The sequence below is a fragment of the Ovis canadensis genome, chromosome 2 (genome assembly GCF_042477335.2).
Source record: "Ovis canadensis isolate MfBH-ARS-UI-01 breed Bighorn chromosome 2, ARS-UI_OviCan_v2, whole genome shotgun sequence".
NCBI classification, from domain to species: Eukaryota; Metazoa; Chordata; class Mammalia; order Artiodactyla; family Bovidae; genus Ovis; species Ovis canadensis.
Genome location: NC_091246.1, coordinates 204,543,140 through 204,554,366, shown reverse-complemented (window position 1 = coordinate 204,554,366; position 11,227 = coordinate 204,543,140).

The following is an 11,227-nucleotide window of genomic DNA, read 5'->3' as shown; positions in this document are numbered from 1 at the left end:
TAATCAAGTGCAGTACTTTCTAAAAGTGTTTTGCATGTTATGCCGCCAAAAATGACTGTTTTGAAATACCAGTTAATTTCTAATGACTTTGTATGGGACTTGATATATATGAGTCAGACTTACTCTGCGCTCATTCTGTACATTGTAACTTGGAACACTTCTGAAAAACTGTATCTGTTGATGTAGTTTGATTAGGTAGTGCAGATTTGTTTGCGTATGTGAACCCTAATCATAGTTTAAGAACTCTAGAAGTAGCCATTTTTGTAAAGTTCATAGGCTATTTTTTTTTCGTGTTATTTTGGTTTTTAGTATTTATATAGTAGAAATGTTACTACTAAAAGATTTATAGACAAAGCATAGAACTATTGTTCAAAAGCCTAAATAATAGGCATGTTTTGTATTTCATGTTGTTTTGTTTCATATTGGACTTTTTACATCCCTTTTCTTAGGGGAAAAAACCACATTTGAATTTTTTTTTAGCATAAAGCTCTGCATTGAAAATAGAACTGTATTCATATGGTTAGCAAAACACACTTTGCCACCAAAGCTAAATGAAATTTTAAAATACCTCCAGATATCTGTGCCAATGAACTTTTCTTACCATATTGGGATTAAAGCAAAAATAATCTTTTCAGTATTTTTCTTCTAGGACTTATATTAAATACGCAAATCATCAAAATTTATATTCTGTATCCTGATTTTTCTTTGAAAATATATAAAGCTTATAGCATAGTGTATTCTGTTTTGTCTGCTTTCTGAAGTAGTGTTTTCTGGTTTTATTGGATGAAAGTTGGTTTACCTGATAATGATCTTCCAGTATCAGTTGAAGAAATCATTTAGGTAATCTTGTTTCATATTCATTCTGTAGAACTTTAAATTCTATTGCCCTGATCATTTTTAGTACAGGTGTCTCTCATTTATGTAATAGAAAGTTTTTTGTGGAATTTCTTTTATATTCTGTTTTTCCATTCATTCCCTTTATACAGTCACACAGGGGAAATTTATCCACTGGAACGCAACATAGTACAATGAAGTAAGCATTGTAAAATGCATCTTAAAGGAAAATGTAAAGACAATCAAGGTGTTAATGCTGAAGTGTTAACATTGATGTGGTAGTGTACTCATGAGAGAAAAGTCGGAATATGATAGATTAAAAACTGTTGTGTTTATATTGTTGAAATTCTTTAATTTCTCTCCTATAGAAATTTTCACAGGGAATTTCAGTCCCTCATATTACGGTTTTTCCCATAATTTAATGTCAGTTAACTGTTTCTCTGCCCAGTCATGTTGATGCAGTTTGCATAAGTAGCCTTGGAAGTAAAGAAGCAACAGATAAAGCCAAATATTAAAATGTTTGGTCTTGATTATCCAATTATCTGGTGGGGATAGATGATAATAAAAAAATGATGTATAAGATCTAAAAATTCAGTGAACATTATTTTTGGAATGAGTTTGTCCTTTGTGTTGAATAATTTTATCCTAAATAGGAGATGCCTGTATTTAACATAACCATGTTTTCTTTATAATCAGGTATGTATTTGTTGGAATATTGGTACAAATAATCTTCTCTGCCTCTACTGTAGAAGGAGAAAAATCCAGTTTTTAGTGTATATAAATTAAGAAGTTGTATATTTACATTTTTAAAAATATAAAAATGATTTAGATATGTTGTTTTGAAGTGATTGTATTACCATGTCTTAAGCTTATTGCTAACTATAAATGTAGCAACATACCCATGAAAAACCAGACCAAAATTGAATGCATATTAACACTGTGACCTTGAACTTATAGTTGTTTGGGATAAAATAGACCGTGCCTTAAAATGCTGAAAGAATGCCCTGAAGTTTTGTAATTATATATTTTATTATTGGTGGTCTTCTCAAATTGGCCCCAAATCCTTTTCTTTGAGGCTGGTGAAGTAAAAATTTTTAAATAACAGTTAATCAGTATTTCCCTTAGTATAAGCTGAACTATTGCTCCACAGGCCTTTCTTAATTTCCATAGTTCCCATTTCAAATTAAAATTAACTTAAACTTCATAGATGTAGAAAACGAAGTTTGGCTACAGTTTTTGAAAATAAATTTATTTTAGGAAAGGATGGTGGCATTTCTGAGATTTAATACACATGCAAATGTAACCTGCAAATGTATTTTTTTGTCTTTTTAATGTATAATCTATCAAAGACATGAATTCTTCTCTAAGACATGTACTTATTTTTTTCCTCAGATTATTGAGCCTTGTATATCAAAGTTAGTTTAGCCAATAATGATTTTTCATTAAATATAAACTCAGATTCATGTATACATTTAAACATTATTTTCCCTCTTTTAGATATCAAGAGAAAACTGGCCCCAGTTTTTTATGGATTTTCTTTCAGTGTAAAGACTTACATTTTTATTATGCTTATTTATAATAATGGATATAATTTCAGTCAAAACAAATCATTCCATTCATAGGATGTTCATGGTCTCTGCTGAAAGATGCCCATATCTCTGTGTATTCAGAATTTTTTGTGTATTTTTTATTTATAATTTTGAATATAAACTCAGCATTTTTCTTTCTTCTCATTTAATCTCTACTACCTCCCATCAAAGACAAAAATATAGGTTTCTCTGAAAGTGTGTAGAGAGGAAACGTCTTTCCTTAAAGCATGGTCAAATTGAGATGGAAATAGTTTGGGCAAGGGTATGTAATACAGTAAGATTCATGGCTGTCATGTCAACCTACATCAGTTTCTATATTATAGTTAAAAGTTTATAGAGGACTTTGTGTTATAGAGCACTATGTGTTACACTGAGAAAGACTCAGTCATCATTAACTTGCAAGTCAGTAATTTTATTCTCCTTCAGAAAATGCAGCACATGATAATACTTAGCAGTACAAAACAATTCATCCTATAATATATACTGAAAAATGATTGTCATCTTGCAGATTTTTCCTTTGAAACGTGCATGACCTTCTCCAGTACTTTGTACAATGTATGGTGTACTAAATACATTTATGTGTAATTTTGTGTGTACTTTTTGTATGGTATAATTAACATTATTACATTTAACTAGTTGTAATTCACAAAAAGTGCTATTTATTGTACTCCATAGAGTGTTGTGAATGTTTTGCTCTGTGTTTCAACGTTATGGTTTAGGGTTTAATAGATGAATATTTGCCTTCAGTCTCTGCTCAGGTATTAATGTGTAGCATTATTTGGTGCTTTCTTTTTAATCTGTCATAATTTAATGTTCTGAATGTTCAACAATAAATTTGGTGAACAAAAACACATGGTGCAGAATTGCTTACCAGTTCACATACTCCACAATACCATCTCAGGAAAAACCCTTAAAAATGATTTCTTTATGGCATGTCTAGCATTTCAGAAGTTTAAATGCCTAAGCATGGAACATGATAAACATGGTACATCACAGTAAACATAGGAAATATGAAAATTTCTAGTATTTCCCAGTTTGGTATTTTGTAGCTTCCCATATAAGGCTTCCTTGGTGGCTTAGTGGTAAAGAATCTACCTGCCAGTGCAGGAGATATGGATTTGATCCCTGGGTTGGGAAGATCCCCTGGAGGAGGAAATGGCAACCCACTCCAGGATCCTTGACTAGGAAATCCCATGGACAGAGGAGCCTGGCAGGCTAGCGTCAGTAGGGTCACAGAGAGTTGGACATGACTTAGCAACTAAATAAGAAACTTGATTATAGAATGGATGGCAGGAGTCAGATGGGATAGGACATTTTTGAAGGATACATGTCTTCTTACATAATGATTAGAGTGGTGTTTTCTAAATTATTTTAACCAGCATCTCTAAATATATGAACATTTATAAATTATCTGCTTGTGTTAACATTGTATATATTATTAAATATACCCCCAAAGGATAATTTTTAAAGATGAGAAATAGACATCTAGAAGCTTTAATATTTTCCTTGGATACTTTGAGAATTATCTTGAAATACCCCATGTGGAAACCACTGGAGTGTACAGCATGAAAGCCTCAAAGGCCTTTCCCATCAGTTTTTTTTTTTTTAATTCCACTTTATCTTCACTTTCTTTCCATAAAGAGATATATTTTATAGTTTTTATTGCTGTGTAGCAAATTACAAAATTTACAGCTTAAAACAACACCTATTTATTTACTCACAATTCTGTAGGTCAGAAGTCTGGGCACAGACCAGCTGGGTTCTCTGCTCAGAATCACATTTCTAAAATCAAGGTATCAGTGAGGTCAGTGGTCCCATCTGAGACTCATTCAGATTGTTAACAGGTGGAGGTTCCTGTTTTCTTGCTGGCTGTCAACTTCGTCCCTTAGAAGGCATGGAGTAGCTTTCATAGTCAACAAAAGAGTCCAAAATGCAGTACTTGGGAGCAATCTCAAGAACAACAGAATGATCTCAGTTCATTTCCAAGGCAAACTGTTCAACATCATGGTAATCCAAGTCTATACCCCAACCACTAATGCCAAAGAGGCTGAAGTTGAGCAATTCTATGAAGATCTCCAAGACCTCCTAGAACTAACACCCCAAAAACGATGTCTTTTTCATCATAGGGGACTGGAATGCAAAAGTAGGAAGTCAAGAGATAACTGGCGTAACCGGCAAATTTGGCCATGGAGTACAAAATGAAGCAGGGCAAAAGCTAACAGTTTTGCCAGGAGAACGCACTGGTCATAGCAAACACTCTCTTCCAACAACACAAGAGACGACTCTACACATGGACATCACCAGATAGTCAATACCAAAATCAGATTGATTATATTCTTTGCAGCCAAAGATGAAGAAGCTCTACAGTCAGCTCAATCAACTTCTGAGCTCCCTACTGTGGAGCCTTTGACGCAGTGGCAGTTTACTCCTGCAAGACCAGCAGAATTCCTCTGGCATCTTGAATCTCTTCAACTTAGTTTGTCTCTGACCTTCAGACCCAGATTTAAAGGTCTCTTGTTAGCAGCTCAGAGCCACTGAGATGATTTCTCTTTTCATTAACTCAAAGCCAACCTTAATTATACCTGCAAAATCCTTTGTGCCATGTAAGGTAACAGCAAATTCCCATATACAAATTCCACACACACTCAAGAGGCATGGTGTGTACACTAGAGAGTGAGAATCCATTTTAGAAGTATGCCTACCATACAACAACAAATGCTTAAGTGATATTTATGCCATAGTTTTAATTGAAAGAGGTGATAAACAAAATATTTCAGTGAAAGAAAAGCCCCTCCATTCTTGGATTGAATTTTAAACAACCCTTAGAAAAGATGAAAACAGTCTCCTATTTTTGGGTGTGTGTGTGTGTGTGTGTGTGTGTGTGTGTGTGAGAGAGAGAGAGAGAGAGAGAGAGAGATTATAATTAGTTTAGAGATGGTTTTGTTCTTTCCTGTTTATTTTGAAGAGTTAGAATTTAGATATGGTCTGAAATTAAGGATTAGTAGACTAGTTTGCCTTATCAAGTGAGTGGAAACATTTTACTTTACTTTCAATAGATATGATTTCATATTGTGTATAGGTCAGGATTAATAACTCAAAATTGCATAAAATTGAGCTTTTAAAAATACAGTGATTTGCTTTTCTCTTGAATATGTTTAGAAAAATAATTAAGTTTCATCGTTGGAGAAGGAAATGGCAACCCACTCCAGAGTTCTTGCCTGGAGAATCCCAGGGACGGGGGAGCCTGGTGGGCTGCCATCTATGGGGTCGCACAGAGTTGGACACTACTGAAGTGACTTAGCAGCAGAATTCCTAAATGTACTTAAGTCATAGTATATTGTGTAAATGAAAATCTTAAGGTTTTGCAGTTAAGTGCTTATTTGAATATCCATGTATATAATTCAGCCTGCTGCTGCTACTGCTGCTAAGTCGCTTCAGTCGTGTCCAACTCTGTGCAACCCCATAGATGGCAGCCCACCAGGCTCCCCCATCCCTGGGATTCTCCAGGCAAGAACACTGGAGTGGGTATAATTCAACCTATTCAGTATCAAATCGTTCTATGAGGTATATTCACATGCTAAAAAAGATTCAATCATTATGCTTTTTTACCTTTAGTATTTGTGGCATTAGTGCTTCCTTGGTGGTACAGTGGTAAAGAATCCACCTGCTGATGCAGGAGACGTGTTCAATCCCTGGATCAGCAAGATCCACTGGAGAAGGAAATGGCAACCCACTCCCGTATTCTTGCCTAGGAAATACCATGGATAAAGGAGCCTGGCGGGCTACATTCCATGGGGTCACAAAAGAGTCAGTCACAACTTAGCAACTAAACAACATTTGTGCCATTCTGATTATGAAAAAACGGTAGCAAGCTAGGAGAAAAACAGCTAGAATGATCTAGAGATTGAAGTGTAAGATTTGACTGAAACAATAAAGGCCTTTTTACTCTGGAGTTGCTCATATTTAGTTTGAACCCATTTGAGCAGGAAACTTCATGAATCATACTCTTTTTGTTCCCTGGCTTAACAGGAAATGACAGCATTTTACCTGGTAGACATTACAGAGATGGTTGCTCTTAAGAAAGTGACACAGGATTGGGATAGAGGAGAAAGGAAGAAGACCTTTCCGTGAAAGGTTTGACCTACTGGACAAAAAAGTAATCTAGTTAATAAAGGATCTTGGTTTACTCTTTGTAGAAAACCAAGGCATGCAATATAATTTTAAACTAGGAATGTAAATGCATTTAGATGCATAAATTTAGTTTAAACTAGGACTTTTAAAATGCATTTTAAACTAGGAATATGTAATATTCACTGCATTAAAAAATCTTTATTCTAGCTAATTTTTAAGTGGAATAAAAAAGTTTAGTTGCAATTATAAATTACAGATCCACAGAGTACTGTAAAATGAAATATGGTTGTCTTGGACAATGATAACCAAACTGTTTTGGCTGTACACCCTTTTAAAAAGTTTGAACTCTGCCCCCATAAATGTAATACTACTATAATAATGCATAAAGTTTAATGATATACAATTTTGATGTGTAATTCTATTGTATATGATATTTGTAATTTTAATATAGAAATAACATCAGATATGGTAAAATTATCATTTTTAATTCTTAATGAGCCTGACAAAAGAGTAGAAGTGTAGACACTGATAAATTTTGTTGATTTGTACCTGCATTACTGGTATTATTTTTAAATTTTGTTTTAAGGAATAGTTTCTTGTGTGTTTTAAGCTGCTTTAGTTTGTGATAGTTATGTTAGTTAAAACTAGATAATATGGTAAATAGTATAGTGCATGAATTTTAACTGGCTCACAGATATTGCAGTGTCATAAAATGCTTAGAATAAACAAGTGAATGAAAAAACTAGTGGCATGCTCTGTCATCCTCCAACAGGCTGTAGAGTACTCACTCGTCTCTCAGAATATATCCCACACAGTACATGATCAGCTATGAAAAAGGCTCAGGAAGTGAGCTCATTGGTATCAATCCATGTATAAAACGCTAGTAGGTTAATTTGTTAGAGTCGGTCAGTTCAGTCGCACAGTTGTGTCCAACTCTTTGCGACCCCATGAACTGCAGCACACCAGGCCTCCCTGTCCATCACCAACTCCCAGAGTTCACCCAAACCCACGTCCATTGAGTCAGTGATGCCATCCAACCATCTCATCCTCATCTTGTCCCCTTCTCCTCCAGCCCTCAATCTTTCCCAGCATCAGGGTCTTCTTAAATGAGTCAGTTCTTCACATCAGGTGGCCAAAGTATTAGAGTTTCAGCTTAAACATCAGTCCCTCCAATGAACACACAGGACTGATCTCCTTTAGGATGGACTAGTTAGATCTCCTTTCAGTCCAAGGGACTCTCAAGAGTCTTCTCCAACACCACAGTTCAAAAGCATCAATTATTCTGGGCTCAGCTTTCTTTATAGTCCAACTCTCACATCCATACATGACCACTGGAAAAACCATAGCCTTGACTAGACAGACATTTGTTGACAAAGTGATGTCTCTGCTTTTCAATATGCTATCTAGGTTGGTCATAACTTTCCTTCCAAGGAGTAGGCATCTTTTAATTTCATGGCTGAAGTCACCATCTGCAGTGATTCTGGAGTCCAGAAAAATAAAGTCAGCCACTGTTTCCACTGTTTCCCTGTCTATTGATGCTTTTTAACTGTGGTGTTGGGGAATACTCTCGAGAGTCCCTTGGACTGCAAGGAGATCCAACCAGTCCATCCTAAAGACCAGTCCTGGGTGTTCATTAGAAGGACTGATGCTGAAGCTGAAACTCCAATACTTTAACCACCTCATGCGAAGAGTTGACTCATTGGAAAAGACCTTGATGCTGGGAGGGATTGGGGGCAGGAGGAGAAAGGGACGACAGAGGACGAAATGGCTGGATGGCATCACCAGCTCAATGCACATGAGTTTGGGTGAACTCCAGGAGTTGGCGATGGACAGGGAGGCCTGGCGTGCTGCAGTTCATGGGGTTGCAAAGAGTTGGACATGACTGAGCAACTGAACTGAACTGAAGTGATGGGACTAGATGCCATGATCTTTGTTTTCTGAATGTTGAGCATTAAGCCAACTTTTTCACTCTCCGCTTTCACCTTCATCAAGAGGCTCTTTAGTTCTTCACTTTCTGCCATAAGGGTGGTATCATCTGTATATCTGAGGTTATTGATATTTCTCCTGGCAATCTTGATTCCAGCTTGTGTTTCTTCCAGCCCAGCATTTCTCATGATGTACTCTGCATAGAAGTTAAATAAGCAGGGTGACAACATACAGCCTTGACATACTCCTTTTCCTATTTGGAACCAGTCTGTTGTTCTATGTCCAGTTCTAACTGTTGCTTGCTGACCTGCATACAGGTTTCTCAAGAGGCAGGTCAGGTGGTCTGGTATTCCCATAAAAACATGAAAATGAATTATGTTTTTCTCCCACACCCCAATATGTTGCCTTGTACACCACTTAGAATGTCCATAACCCCTTTTCGGAGAAACTTAGTTTAGAATATATTTTGTAAGTTTTTGAAGTTATCTTTGATAGGTTTAAATTTATATTATCCTGAAAGCAAAAAAATTAGGTTTCTAGATCAGGAACTATCATTTAAAGCAGTAACCACTGCGGTTCCCCCTGTCCCATTCTTCCTCCTTGAGAGTAATGTGAGAAGAGCCAGGTGTATGTTCACCCTGAATATTCAGATGGGGTTTACAGGAGAGGAACTCTAAAGTTATAAATCTGGAAGTTTATATAAACGACATGTTTCCCTCTTCCCCTCCTGAGAGAGGAAGTAAAGCCTTTGTTTGCGAATATTGTACAGTCTTTTAAAATATAAACCAATGGTTCCAGGTTTCAAATCCCTATAAAATATGTTTGTGTGACTCTACTGGACAGGAGATAAGCGGAAAAAGAGCATTGGACAGTTAAATGTTTCTGGGAAAAGGAGACATGCCATTATAGCATGTCAATTTCCTTTGCTCAGGAAACCAAACCACACAGAAACATGGAAATATACATGAGGCATTGTTTCCCTGATGGACTTCTTGGAGTACAGAAATGAATTATGCCTCACTCTGTGCTGACATTACTGTTAGAAACATTTTAATGACCAAATGAATTGAGTCAGGCACCTTAAATGTCATGACTTAAAATCCTTCAGCTGTGATCTATTGGGTAGGATAGGCAGGAATGAAACTGGTAGAACCAGCATTGAGGAGTTCTTTTCTAATATTGAAGTTTGTCAATCTGTGTGTGTAAAAAAAAAAAAAAATATAAACATGAAGGATAGAAAGGAAGTAGGTGAGACAAGGAGAAGGAGATCATTTATAAAGCTGCAAAATTTGAAATACTAGTAATGATGATTTAAACTAGGTTGGAAGCCAGACAAGAGTGCACCAATTTAAAGGTGACCCTAAAGTCCAGACTCAAGGTTTTACCAACTAATGGGATGTGGTAGACAGTCCTCTTTCTATGTTAGATTTAACTGGGACCTTGCCTGATTCCCTGATGTGTGGTATATCATGAACACAGTTAAAATGTCTTAGGTTGCTGCTAGCCAATAGCCTATCTAATTTTCATTATCCCTAAGATCCTAGTTACCTTAACTACAGGCGGAGGGAGTGGAGAATGGATTTTCTAAGTCTGCATTTTGTTTTTTCTTCATCTTATTGCAATACCTTATGTGAAAGTGAAAGTCACTCAGTCGTCTCCGACTCTTTGCAACTCCATGAACTCCACAGTCCATGAAATTCTCCAGGCCAGAATACTGGAGTGGGTAGCCACTTCTCCAGGAGATTTTCCCAACCCAGGGATCGAACCCAGGTCTCTTGCTTTGCAGGCAGATTCTTTACCAGCTGAGCCACAAGGATGGCTCACTATAGTTTTAAATTAACCTTTTTTTTTTTCTTTACTGTCTCAGTGAGACTAAAATGCAATAAGATCTTTAGGTGCCAAAATGTGACTGACAGGAATATTCAATCAGGAATGTATGCTGTAATTCAACTTCGAAGGAAAAGAAACAAAACATAGAAAACCTAAACAGTATAAGCAGTTTCTATTAATAAAAACATTCCAGGCCATATTGTGGGGTTTGTACAGACTGCCTTGTCATCTATAATTTCTTCTTCTAGCAGACATTCGCTAAGTACCTCTTGTACCAGAGTCTATGCCAGACACATTAATGTTCGCTTCTCATTTCATTCTCCATAAAAACCTTTAGAGGGAAGTTTATTATCCCCACATTACTGGAAAGAGTCTCAGAGAAATTAAGCAATATTAATTCTATCAATATTCTATTTGCCCATAATAGAATTCAAACCAAACTGTCTAATAGAGTTCTTCCACAGAAGACCTTCAATGTATAATAATCAATACTGATCTCTTCCTACTGTCTGAAAATCCTTTCTGACCATACTAGCTATTCTTTTTGCTTTGGAGAAAATGTTTCCAATGATACACCCACAGCCTTCCTTATTACTTTCTATACTTCCCTTAGAGACTTCATCTATGACTTCAATGTTATATTCCTGGTGGATGATTCATCGAGTCTGACAGTCTCAATGAATATCCCTCAGTTCCATATCTAAGTGTCTCTGAATCAGTGGCAATATATTTAGCTTCCCTGAGACTGTATCCTCATCCATAAATTATGGCAATAATATTAACTTAAATATTACTATTAAGTGAGATGATGGACCCAATGCAGCTGACACCTTTATGTTCAAGAAATGACAGCTGTTTTCTTCCTAGTTCTCCAATCTCTAGTTTTCTCCAGATTAAGCAAATTCAGTTACAACTCA